We start from the raw sequence: 12,769 nt of genomic DNA on the forward strand, positions 1-12,769 counted from the left end.
AACATGTGGATTTTGCAATACATTTTCCTTTTCTTTATAATTTTATTATAAAATATATTTGTGAAAGTTACATTAAGCGGTGGGATCAGAAAAGGAATATTTTCTAATTTATATTTTATAATATATGTGTTCTAGTTTCATAGGTCAGCTAAGCAGATCTCTTGGATATTGAGATAACTGGCACAATTGCTGCAAGGTTTCAAGTGGGAAATCTGAACCTTGTTACATAGCAAAAGATAAGTACCATGCTCAACTGCCAATGTTGTATTCAGTTTGTTGCTGTTTTGGATTCATCACCTTTAAATAATAAAATAAAGGTACCCAATAACTAAACATTTATTTCTCATATTGTGTGTGCACTGCCTCATTTCCTTTTGATTCCTGCACATATATTTCTCCTTTTGATTTAGCAGTTGTTATCAGCTGCCTGCAGAATTAATTTGATTGAGACTATTGAAAGTGTGCTAGTCAGAGAGAATGAGATCATTGCATTCATAGCTGACACATTTTTTTCTGTGTGTGTAACAAACATTTTTCAAAGGGAAGCAATTTATTGCATGATATTTATAATGAATTCATTCTTTGTGAATGTCTGATATCACATTCTGTGCTATGTGATAACAGCTTAGTATATTAGTATTACATAATTATTAGTGTACGTTATTGTAAATCATAGCTGAGGACTGTGTAGTTAGTATTTATTCCATTTGCTTGTGTAGTTTGTTTAAATTAAGTCTCTGAAATGAAAATAATTCATGTATTATTTATACTGTGAAATTCCTTGTGGAGATAAATTTTCTTATTATTCTTCGTTTGCTTTCCTTCTAACAGGAAAAGCAGCAGCAAGATTCCATTATCCACTACCATAATAACGCATATAGTAATAGAAATAAACATAGAGCAGAGGTGTGAGAAGGTCAATGAAAAACAAAATTGTAAATCTTTACACAGAAGGCTTTCAGATATTTCTAATTGTGGCTTTACAGCAAGTTTTATTAAATAGAAGCATTTGCGCAAGGCAAAAGATACACACATTTATACATTTAAGTAGGTTTTTATTGTGCTATAAACATTTTACAGGGGCGCTTAGGCCAAGTGTTGGGGATTATCCCATACCCCTTCAACCTGTTTCAGGAGTCATCGGAGAACAGCTCCCAAAGCCCATCATTTTCTTCTCAGGAACCCATTCGATGGCTTTACCAGACAACAATTTCATCAAACTGCCTTCTGTCAAAAAAACCTGCACTTTTCAGTAAACAGACTTCACTTCCACTTTAAGGGCTTTCGGCAAACTGCTTAATGCTTTACAAATGCTTGGTAAATATGTGCTGCAAATAATGTGCTCTGAGCTAGCTTTTAATACTATGATTGAAAATGCCAATGTGTACTGAGTCCTAAAAAGCTCTTCCAGTTTGGGAATGCTCAATACCGAGGAAACCAACCATGATATAAATATGTTGGTGAAACTGTGACCCTGAAACCATCATGCAGCCAGTACCACCCACAATCTTTAAGAAATGAGTTATGTCAGTTAATGGTATTGTTAGGTATACATCTAGCCAGCTTTAAATTGTAGCTAGTTGAAGCCACCATAGTAAGCTGTCAAGGGCTTTGGAAGAGAAAGCATGCCCTTCTCCGCCCATGAAACAGCACTTGGTGTCTCAGTGATCTATCACTAAGTTCAAGCACTGTTTCAAAGGTTTTTTTGAGTACGGGTTTACATTAAAGTGGAAGTAACCCATCAGAGCAAATTAATTTGGAGTCCTTGGCTATCTTATTTGGGCCAGGATGATGTACCTTCCATATACTGTATGCACATAGGAATTACTTCCTCCTGTCACAGAACCAGCAGGTAGGTAGAAGCTAATTTACAATAGTAGTTCTAATACTCCTCCTTTAGATGGAAAGGCAGCAGCCAGGGGTATACACATGCTGGGCCCAAAATGGTTTGCTTGGCAGCTGAAGCAGGAATATTAAACCCCATGTAGCATTTGATGAGCATTACTGCCCACTGAATGTGATCCATTCCAGTGAATGGGGCCATGCTGCAAAGGCCCTGCATCTGTGCACAATGCACACAGTTTTAGCATGGTAGTCCAGCATTCAGTGGTTTAAAACAGGTGATAAGGCGGCAATACAATGCCACACCTCCTGTCAAATGCTCTCTGAAGAGCGGTCTGAATGCAGATTGCTCTTCAGAGAGCAATGCAAGTATAAATGAGGCCTAAAAAGTTTCCACAAAGGGCTTCCCACTTTTAAATGCCTTTCACATGCTTTCTGTATGTGTTGCTCTTCAAACATCAGCAAGCTAAGATTATATACAATATATAAGCTATACACAAGTTAGTGGTGCAGAGCAGTATTTATTCCTGCTCTATTTACATGGCCCCTCCAAAGTTATATTTACAGAGATCCAAATAATGCATAATGATACGAGAGAATCCTAAACAATTATAGTTTCTCTTTAACGGACTTCCTTTTATACAGGGTCTACAGTCTTCAGGAAAGCTGTTTGATGCTTTATGAATGCCTTGCAAGGGCTTGCTGATACTTTTTGTGCAAACCAGATAGGCTTCTAAAATTACATTTGGTCCCTTTTGCCCCCAGGCCTCGTATACTAAGGTCTCAAGGCTCATGTCCCCCCGGTCCTGTATTCTAAAGGTCTAATGCAGGGCTTAAAATTTCAAGTCCTGAGCTACTAGCCAGGCCTTAGAGTTACTCACCACCAACAAACACACACAAACAGAGACACCTGTACACACACACAGACATGTACATACACACACAAACACACAGAAACATGTACACACGCACAGAGACACATGTACACACACACACACACACACACATACAGACACATGTATACTCACACAGGCACATACAGACACGCATACACACAGATACATGTACATACACAGAAATGCACACACACAGACAAATGTACATACATACACAGACACATGTACACACAGACACATGTACGTACATACACACACACACACACATGTACACACACACAGACACATGTACAGATACACACATGTACATACACAGACACATGTACAATTGTACATGGATACACAGACACACACAAACACACACACATGTACACACACACACACACCCATAAAAAATTGCAGTACTTCATTGTTCACTCACAGAGCCGGGTACTGCACTCTAGGGGGAGCCAGAGAGCACAGCACACACTCCTTGCTTTGCTTTCACTGCGCTCAGCTATTGAGCGCTCAGCTCCCAGTGCCAATGAGAGATCCGGCCTGAGCTCCGAGCCTGCTCAGCAAGACGGCCCTGAGGGACACACTCGCCCCCACCATAATTTCCACTCGCCATTGGCAAGCAGGCAAGTGGAAATTTCAAGCCCTGGTCTAATGGGTCCTATGTAATAGGGAGCCATACTTACTCTATTCAACCTCCTCCCCAGGAGCTCTTCCCTGCTCCTACTCTTGCTTCAGCCCTAACAGGCTTTTAAGGTCCTCTTGTACAATGCAGAAACACTGGAGTACACGAATATATTGGCAAAGGAGTGGCTGCATGATCAGAGAAATGTAGTGGCATTGTGGGATGGACATGAATAGAGTAGGGAGGGGAGAAAGCCTGTGGGGATTCCACTAGTGCAACGTATAAAATTCAAAACACTAATCACATTGTTTAAAGCATCCGCCACAATGCCCCTAGCTATATCATCATCCTCATCTGCAGATATCACCCAAATCTGTCTACTCCTCCCAAGATGTTGTGCTCTCTCGCTCCTTTGTTACCTCCTCCCATGCTTGCCCCCAGGACTTTCCAATAACCTCTCCCATCCTTCTACCCCAGAGTGTCCAGTCAACTCCTGCCCTGTCCGCCTTTAGGTGATCATTGAAAAGTCACTTTTTCAGTGAAGTCTACCCCCCACCTCCCTTAAAAAGCTGTGCTTGAGTCACCTTCATCAGATCATCCCCTGCAGCTATTACCTTTTGTACCACCTCCCGCTCTCTTTAGATTGTAAGCTCCAGGAGCAGAGCCTTCCCTTTCCTTCTGTATTGAACTGTATTGTAATTGTACTGTCCCCATTTATATTGTAAAGCGTTGTTGTACTGTCCCCATTTGTATTGTAAAGCGCTGCACAAACTGTTGGCACTGTATAAATGCCGAATAATAATAGTAAATTAGATAAGCATTCCTATTTGTTATATCCCTCTAGACTATATTAGACCCCTTGCTGACTGCTGTTCAATTTAATTTATAACCAGATTTATAACTTAGGAAATGGTAAAAAGAAAACTGTTCAGGATAACTGTTCCATTTTACTGTTATATTGCATTAGTCATGGTAAATCATCCCCAGAGTCTAGAGAGTTTACTCATTTAGAACGTCCTAGTGGGTCGTACCCGCAGAGTTGGCCTCAGAATTATATTCTAATATTTGACATATATTTGAAGTCAGAATTAACAGTAATTTAAGTGAAACACAGCAAAACAAATTTGATGACGATTGTGACATTCTAGTGATTAGATATTTTCATACACACTTATAAACCAGCACAAAATGATTATGTCAATTTTTTTACACCAGAACGTTAGACTTCACTCATGTCAGGAGTTCTGAATAAAATGTAAGCATTAAAAAAATATATTGTGAAGGCCAAAAGACCCTTAGAACAGAAGCTCTAGAAAAACCTTCCATGGAAACAAGTCATACAAAACAAGTACTTGCAGGTGCATGAATAAAGACACAGCTTGTGCACATTGACAAAGGGTCACATAAATAAATATAATTAAACAAAAACGAGGTACTATATGTACAATGTAATAAACAATCTATTCGTGTTACTGTTTTGTGTCTTGAGCAGGATTGCAGAAATCTTTTTTTTTTTTAGTTAAAAACATTAATATTCAGTACTGACAAATAATGACATTGGGGTTGATTTACTAATGACAAATAGGCTGTTCACTTTGCAATGTAACACCCTGGTCACATCGGGTGCGACTTGGCATGTGATTTGCATGCCATGCGACTTGCAAATCGTATGCCAAGTTGCACCCTATTGTCTGCAATTAGACCTGTCAAATTGGTGTGGTTCCAACTTGGTCGGAGCCGCACTGATTTCTAAAGTAGTATATGTACTACTTTTGGTGCGATTTGCATAGACATCTGTGTCAGATGTCTTGCAAATCGTACCTGCAATCGGCATCTCACACGACTTAGAAATTGTGTAAGTCACATGATTTCAAAGTCGGCTTGATGTGACCGGGGTGTTATGCTCCCTTAGTTTAGTGGATGTGGTGAAAATCAGCCCATGGCAAGTTTCATCATTCCGCTAGCTGTGATGTTAGATTGACCTGTTTTTTTGTTTGTTTTATCTTGTTTTATCTTGTTTTTCAGTAATGATTTTAATGAAGGAATGTTTTTGGTTTATTTGTCAATTTAGGGTTTTAGACCAACAACGAGAAGTATTTACTTGTTCAGATTTGTCCGTTTCTACTTCTGTGTTCTCTTGATACCCCCTTCTAAAAATATGCTTCTTAATTATGAAGCAATCAGTGGTAGGTAAACTCCTACCCAGAAGCAAAGTAGAAACCAAATTTCACTGACCTATATAAAGCACACACAACTGCACACTTCCCCAAACTCTGCTAACCCCAAAGGAGCAATAATATTTGTCCATTTGCTTTGCTTACCATTTGCATATTATCATGGAGCTCAGGTGCAGATTACATACAATCTCCCATTCAGTTATTTGCTCAGGCCTGCTGTTACTTCACCTTTATTTTTGTTCCCATCTGTTGGGGATTGTTAACCAGTTCTGGATCTTATACCTTATATTAGTTCTATGTCAGAAATTGCAGTTGTCTGTCATTGTCTGTGTTGCAACACAGTCTGCACTGCTTTGTTCATAAAGACACTGATTATATTCTTGTTACACTATATTTACACTATTTGTACATAATGTACATACAATTAAAGCAATCTAACAAGTGAAAAAAAGGTTTTATTTTTTAATAAAAGTAAATCTATTTTAAGGTGATTGTAAACCCATATTTTTTGTAATAACAAACATGTCATGCTTACCTGCTTGGTGCAATGGATTTGTACAGAGCAGCCCCAATCCTCCTTTTTCTGGGTACCCCACTGGCCCTTCTGACTCCCCCCCACCAAGCCTCTTGCTATGGGGGCACACATGTGGACTCGCTTATGTGTGTTTATTGACACACAGACCGAGATTTGTCTGCACCCCCTGCTCCATTCTCACTGGCTGTGATTGACAGCAGAGGGAGCCAATGAGTCTATGAGGAGGAAGAGAGTGGAGAGGGATGCTGCTCTCATGCACAGCACTGGAAAGAGAAAGGGCTCAGGTAAGTACAAGGGGGGGGCTTTGGGATTTGAATGCACTCAAAAAAAAAACTCCAGCCTGCAGAACAATTTTAATTTCTTATCAATCTTTAGTTAACTTTAGTCAGCCCTCAATAACTAATTTCTCTCCTTCTCCCCTTAGCTAATTTTTTCTGTGGACTTTTTTTACTTTATTTTCCTTATTGCCAATAATATCTAAAATATGTGTATTTCATTTGTTTTGTTTGCCTTTCTTAGTACTGCATTTGAAACATTTGTGATAGCTCAAAAACCTTTATTTCATTTGTAAATAACCTCACCACATACAAATAGTGTCATTATAAACCAAGAAAATAAAAAAAATGGTACTCTTTGTCCACAGTAAAAATAATTATTTAAAAACTAACACTGGTCAAACTAGACAAAGAGGGTATTGGTTTACATTTCTGTCCTGGGCCTATTCAATAACCATCTGATTACTTAAGGCAACTACTGTAAGAGCCAGTATTATCTTGCAATGTTTTTTGATATTTAGCATTTGCAGTCACACTCTGGGATTTCTTTATCATTCTGTGTATATCTATAAATTTAGGTTATATTTTATTTTCTTACACACCATAACACTTTTTACAATATTTTAAAGAAAAAATCAAAAGTGTTGTCTACAGCAACCAATATATTGCCTTCTCCATAAAATTACAGGACCTGTTATATGCAGAAACACTACATCTGATTTTTAATAATAGGTCTGTATCTTCCAAAACAAAACAAAAAAAATTTATGTTTTAAGTTTAGTTCAGGTGATTTGGCTTTAAAATCATAATACTTATATGAAATTTTTTCCTTTGTCACCAGCTTAAAACTGAACTGACACTTTGAGAAAAAAATCACGCACAGTGCAATGCATAAAGGCAATTGTAGCCATTTTAGTATATGAAAGAGTGTATGCCTTAAGACAGTTTTTATATTATTTAACAGTAGTATATACTTATTGGAAATGTAGCATTAAAGTTTCATTACTTTTTGGTCTTATTACTAATTCTGGCATCTTAATACATTAAACATGACATGTATATTTAATAGAGTACATTGTGCTCCAGGAGTCAAAAATTCAGCGTTAATAAAGCTCTCTTTTTTTACATAAACTTGTTGCATATGTCTGCATTCAAACAAGATTGATGGGTAGTGGTAGAAAACCAGCCAGATGCACTGGCAAATGTGAACACTCATGGAAAAGTAAAGCTTCTCTGCCAATACATTTATATGTAGCCAGAATCGTTAGACTAAAAAAAGAAAAAAAAAAGACTACATTGTGCCATGTTTCTATGTGACAGATGTGGATTTTGTTCAGCAATAATTATCGTTGTATTAAAAAGAAATGCATGTATAGTTTATATTTATGTTTAATTTTTTGCAAAGCTTTTTTTTTGTACTACACCTTTTATCAGCACTACAGAAAATGTCTAACTAAATTACAATGAGCTTAAAAATGTTTTTTTATGTTAGAAAACAATGTTCTTGGCAAGTAGGTGCACTTTCTAATCCGATCTGAAAAATGTTTATTGGCTGTTAGCGTTAAAGTAATACCTGTACAAGCAAGAGTAGTCAGTGTGAGGATCAGACAACTGTTACAGTTACCCCTGCAGGGCAAAGTCTAAGGATGACTCAACTTCAAACCTTCCCAGTGTAGTAGCAATTTCCGCAAAATCAGGAAAACTCCAGGCTTGGACTTCTGAAGGAAGCAACTGATTAAAAACAGCGCTGTTTTGACTCAACAGATGGCTTGTGCCCTCATCTGCTAAGTGAGTTATAGAAAACTTCTTACAAGCGTATATACCAACGATTACGTCACAAGGCATACATTCCTTTCCTACTTTCTATACACTCAAAAGGCTTCCTAAACTCTGCAGAATAACCTTGGCCAGCAGCTAGAGATAAGAAATACCCCTCTGACCCTCTGCCTTCCCCCGCCCCCCCTCTTTTTTTTTTCTCATCTCTCTCTCTGGCTCTCCATCCCTCATCCTTCCCTACTCCCCCTCCGACCCTTTTCTTATCATTCCCTTTAATGTCTCTTTCCGCCTTTCTTTTCTGCATGTCTTACCTTACTCTCCTCCTCTTATCCTTCAACTTTTCTCCCTGCCCATAGGCGACATACTCCCATACCCATACGCAATCTACAAATACGCTCCATCCGATTCACAAAGACCTCTCCTCACATACTGGTAACCACTAGTCGTAGCCCCCATTATACCTCATGGATAGTATAGAACTCTCTACATTTCTACACCAGCTTTCCTCTATAGGATATACCGAGCCTCTACCCATATCCTTTGCCCCTCTTCCCTGCTTTTACATGATGTAAGAGATATGTTGGAATAAACAAATGATCTTGCCTGTCTTTTGGATTTCTTATGCCTCATTTTGGTTATGAGTATTAAGTGCCTCCATCCTTGCTGTGACCGTATGTCGTCTCCTCTAATTGAATATCATTAATAGTATGTGCGACATGAGATTGTTTTCTCTGTCTGTCTACTTTAGCATCTCTCACTGTATGGTATTTGTTATTTGTTTTACATTGCGATTGTCATTATCACATTGTATCTCTTTGTACTCAATGTATTTTTTTGTATGCTCTGTGCTTTCCTAATAAACTTTATGGGAAAAAAAAAGAAATACCAGCTACAGACCCATACACAGGAAATAAGGGAGGGGGAAGATGAGCCAAAAACCTTGCTTCTTCAAACACAGACTGCTAGAAGTGTTAGAGTTTAAAGGGGAACTCTACAACATCTGGGTGCTACCATACCAGCAGCTTCCAGGTATGGGTAAGCATATGACTTACTCCCCCTCTCCCACCATGTGACTGCAGTCGATGCTCCTTGATTGGCCCAGTGATGTCATATGGATCTGGGTAAGATGTGCACAACCCTGTGTAAGCTTTGATGAATTGATTTGGTGGCTACACAGGGCTTTTTTCTGGTTCATGTGGCAGAACATAGTAATGCAAAAATGGGTATAGGTGATTATTTAGTGCTGGAGACGGAGGTAGGTAAGTGACACTTTAAGCTTGCCCTTCAGGAGCAAAGGAAATAATTTTTTATAGGCAGGGTGTACATTGCTGTTCAAAGTTTGCATGCCTGGCCGGTAGATCTGGGTCGTTGGTTTGAATCCCAGCCACAACATTACCTACACAGAGTTTACATATTCTCCCTGTGCTTAGGTGAGTTTCCTCCAGTATTCTGGTTTTCACCCATACTTTAAAGACACGCTGGTAGGTTAATTGGCTCCAGTCTAATTTGGGACATACAGGTAAGTGATGTGACTAGAGTTGTAGAGGGTTCTTTTTTTAGGCTGTATTCAATTGCAGCAAATTCAATTAACACAGTGCTTCAGAAACAATACAGTATTTTGCGCATTAGCAAATACGCACTCCCAAAGCAGTAAAAAATACATTTTCATTTGTTGCAATCAAGCTTTAAATTCTGCAACTCATACTTTACAAATATATGTTTGATAGCTCTCTGAGACCCATCCTATTGTCAATGCCTTCTAATTGAATTATTGCTATACTATGTCCACTGAGAAATACTAATAAAGTTGTGGTTTACAAGATAAAAGTTGTCAGTTATTTCAAGACACATTTTTTTATTTAAAATTGTGGTGCACCTGTCCCCTGCTACCAACATGACATACTCAGGGGAATTCACAAAGACTGGTGCTAAGCTTTAACAACATATCTATGAAAAGTGGAGTAAATAGTCCCAGATTCATATACATGGTATAGACACTTCTGTGAATCTGAAACTGACAGGACTGGTGGAAAAAAAAAACATATGTCATCTGGCGTAAAAACAAACTGGGTCAATAAATAATTAAATAAACAAATAGCTACTTTTACACAGTGGGTTTAGAATGTCTATTATCAAAAAAATAATTAATTTCAGTAATAACATGATTTCATACAGAAATATCAATACATATGTTTTCCCAATATGTGTCAGAAACACATTCATATAGATGAAGCATTAGTAAAAGCCAGCCTGTACATATGTACCTTTAAACATTCAATATTCAGCAAAATGACTACCATATTAAGCCAATAAGTGTAGCTGTGTGATAACACCAGTTCCGCTTTGGTCTTATCAAACTCCAGATTTGTTATTAAGAAAAGTGTCTGAACAGCTTTGTAAATCTGTTCAGCTGTCACTGATAAAAAGAACAGGTGCTAATAAGAACTATGTGAATTTGGTGTGATGCATGTCATGTAAGATACAAGAAAACCTTTCTAAAAGTGTTACTAAACCCACAACAATAAAATCAGTCTGTATAAGCAGTAAAGCATGCTTGTTATACTCACTGTGAAACCTAAAGGGTTAATCCTCTGCATTGTGTAAAAAGGCTGTTTGAACCTTCCTTCTCTGATCCTCCCCTTCCTCCAGTGTCCCCCTCTTATCTCCTGATAAGACATATCATGTGGAGACACTCTGCACATGCTCTGTTTGGTGTGTATTGATAGAGAGGTTTTATTTTTTTGGGAGAATGCATGTGATCAGCACATGGCCAATCAGCACTGTCCAGACAGAGGTCAGGGGTTCTGCATCCTCCTAAAGCAGAAAGAAAACTCATCTTACAAGTTTTAACATGTGCTTAGCTTGACACTGATAGAAGTCACAAGACTGCTCTAACTGCTGATGAGAAGAGGTATTTAGCAGTTTATATTTACTAAAATAATTCCATTTCCATGTTCTGTGTGCTGTGGGAGACCAGATATAGTGAATGCAGGGTCCTGGCTTTAGTAACACTTTAAAGAATGCCTTCATTTTTATTGAGGAGAAAAAAACAGTTCCTTTTTGGTGATCTATGTACATTGCAGGGATTTTAACAAATGTTTTAGCATATTCATACCTTTTGTTGTTCTAAAATAATAGCTGGGGTTTTTTCACAATGTCCTTTGCACTGGTTCTGAATTTTAGGTACTGGGTTCATTATAATCAGCTGGTGCACTCTCAGTATTTTACTGTCTCACTAAAACTGAAATTCCTATTGCAGGAGGTTCCTAAAATGTTATTTCTATCCTAGTGCAGACATCTGGGAAAATCAGTAAGCCAATTACACAAGAATGAAAGTGCTTCCATTGGAAAATGTTCCGTCTCTTCATGTGCTAATGACAAATGTATTTTTTTTTATTTCCTCTCACTTTCTGCTATAGTGACAATGATCACCAGAACAAATACTGAGGGTATCCATTAAGGGTACACGAATAGATATAAAAACTGCAATACTACTTTAAGTCAAATGTGATTTATGGGTAGCGTCTCATATTCTTTTGATACAGTTGTGCTCAAAAGTTTACATACCCTGGCAGAAATTGTGAAATTTTGGCATTGATATTGAAAATATGACTGATCATGCCAAAAAATGCTCTTCTATTGAAGGATGGTGGTCATATGAAGCCATTTATTATCAAATTGTTGTTTGGCTCCTTTTTAAATCATAAAGATAACAGAAATCACCCAAATGGCCATGATCAAAAGTTCCATTACCTTGTTATGCAGGACATTTGACAGTTTTTTTCTGATTCCCATGGCTCAGTATCTAGCCTAGTCAGTGCTTCCATGTAAGAGCTAACAAACTCATTGACTATTTATACACTGACACTAATTGCAATTTAAAAAGCCACAGATGTGGGAAATTATCCTCTAATTGGCATTGTAACCCGTATGTGTCACCTTGTGTGTCTGTACCAAGGCCAAACATTCCAGGGTATGTAAACTTTTGATCATGGCCATTTGGGTCATTTCTGTTATCATTATGATTTAAAAAGGAGCCAAACAACTATTTGATAATAAATGGGTTCATATGATCATTATCCTTCAATAAAAGAGCATTTTTTGGCATGATCAGTCATATTTTCAATATCAATGCCAAAATTTCACAATTTCTGCCAGGGTATGCAAACGTTTGAGCACAACTGTATTTGGGTGCACATTTGTAAAAACCTAAACAAGTAAATAAAAGCGTATTTCCCCCAAAATTCTGTTAAGTCTACTAACAGAACATTCCTCTAACTCTGCAATTACATTTAAAGTGTCATTAAACCCAAAATGTATTTTATTGTCATTACATGCAACAATTTGATCTCTACGTATCTGTATAATTTTTCCATTTAGCACGTTGTGATTGTTGGTAAATCCCTGGTTGATTCTGCCATTCCCCTATTCAGAGTGACGTAATAACAGCCGATCATTGGAGGCCTCCAGGGGCGGACTGACCATTTGGAAACTCGGCACTGCCCGAGGGCCCGGGGTCAGTAGGGGGCCCCATGAGATTCCCCTGGTACCTTTTTCATAGGCTTTTTTGAGTTTGGGCAAGGACACAGGGGCCCCATGATCCCCTATTGCCCAGGGGCCCCATGAGTTGTCAGTCTGCCCCCGGTGGC

The 12,769-nt window shown here is 38.1% G+C and overlaps 1 long non-coding RNA gene across 3 annotated transcripts in view; it reads left to right on the forward strand.

The window, feature by feature from the left end:
- The window catches only part of LOC149458395 (uncharacterized), a 77,945-nt gene extending 69,217 nt beyond the window's left edge, over window positions 1–8,728 (forward strand). For all 3 annotated transcript variants that reach the window (XR_016313460.1, XR_016313459.1, XR_016313458.1), the window contains one exon: window positions 144–8,728. This is a non-coding gene — a long non-coding RNA (uncharacterized LOC149458395). The remainder of the gene's footprint in view (window positions 1–143) is intronic.
- The last annotated feature ends 4,041 nt before the right edge of the window (window positions 8,729–12,769 follow it).

This window comes from Staurois parvus, unplaced genomic scaffold (genome assembly GCF_062004578.1).
Source record: "Staurois parvus isolate SC_StPar_1 unplaced genomic scaffold, SC_StPar_1.0 ptg000287l, whole genome shotgun sequence".
NCBI lineage: Eukaryota > Metazoa > Chordata > Amphibia > Anura > Ranidae > Staurois > Staurois parvus.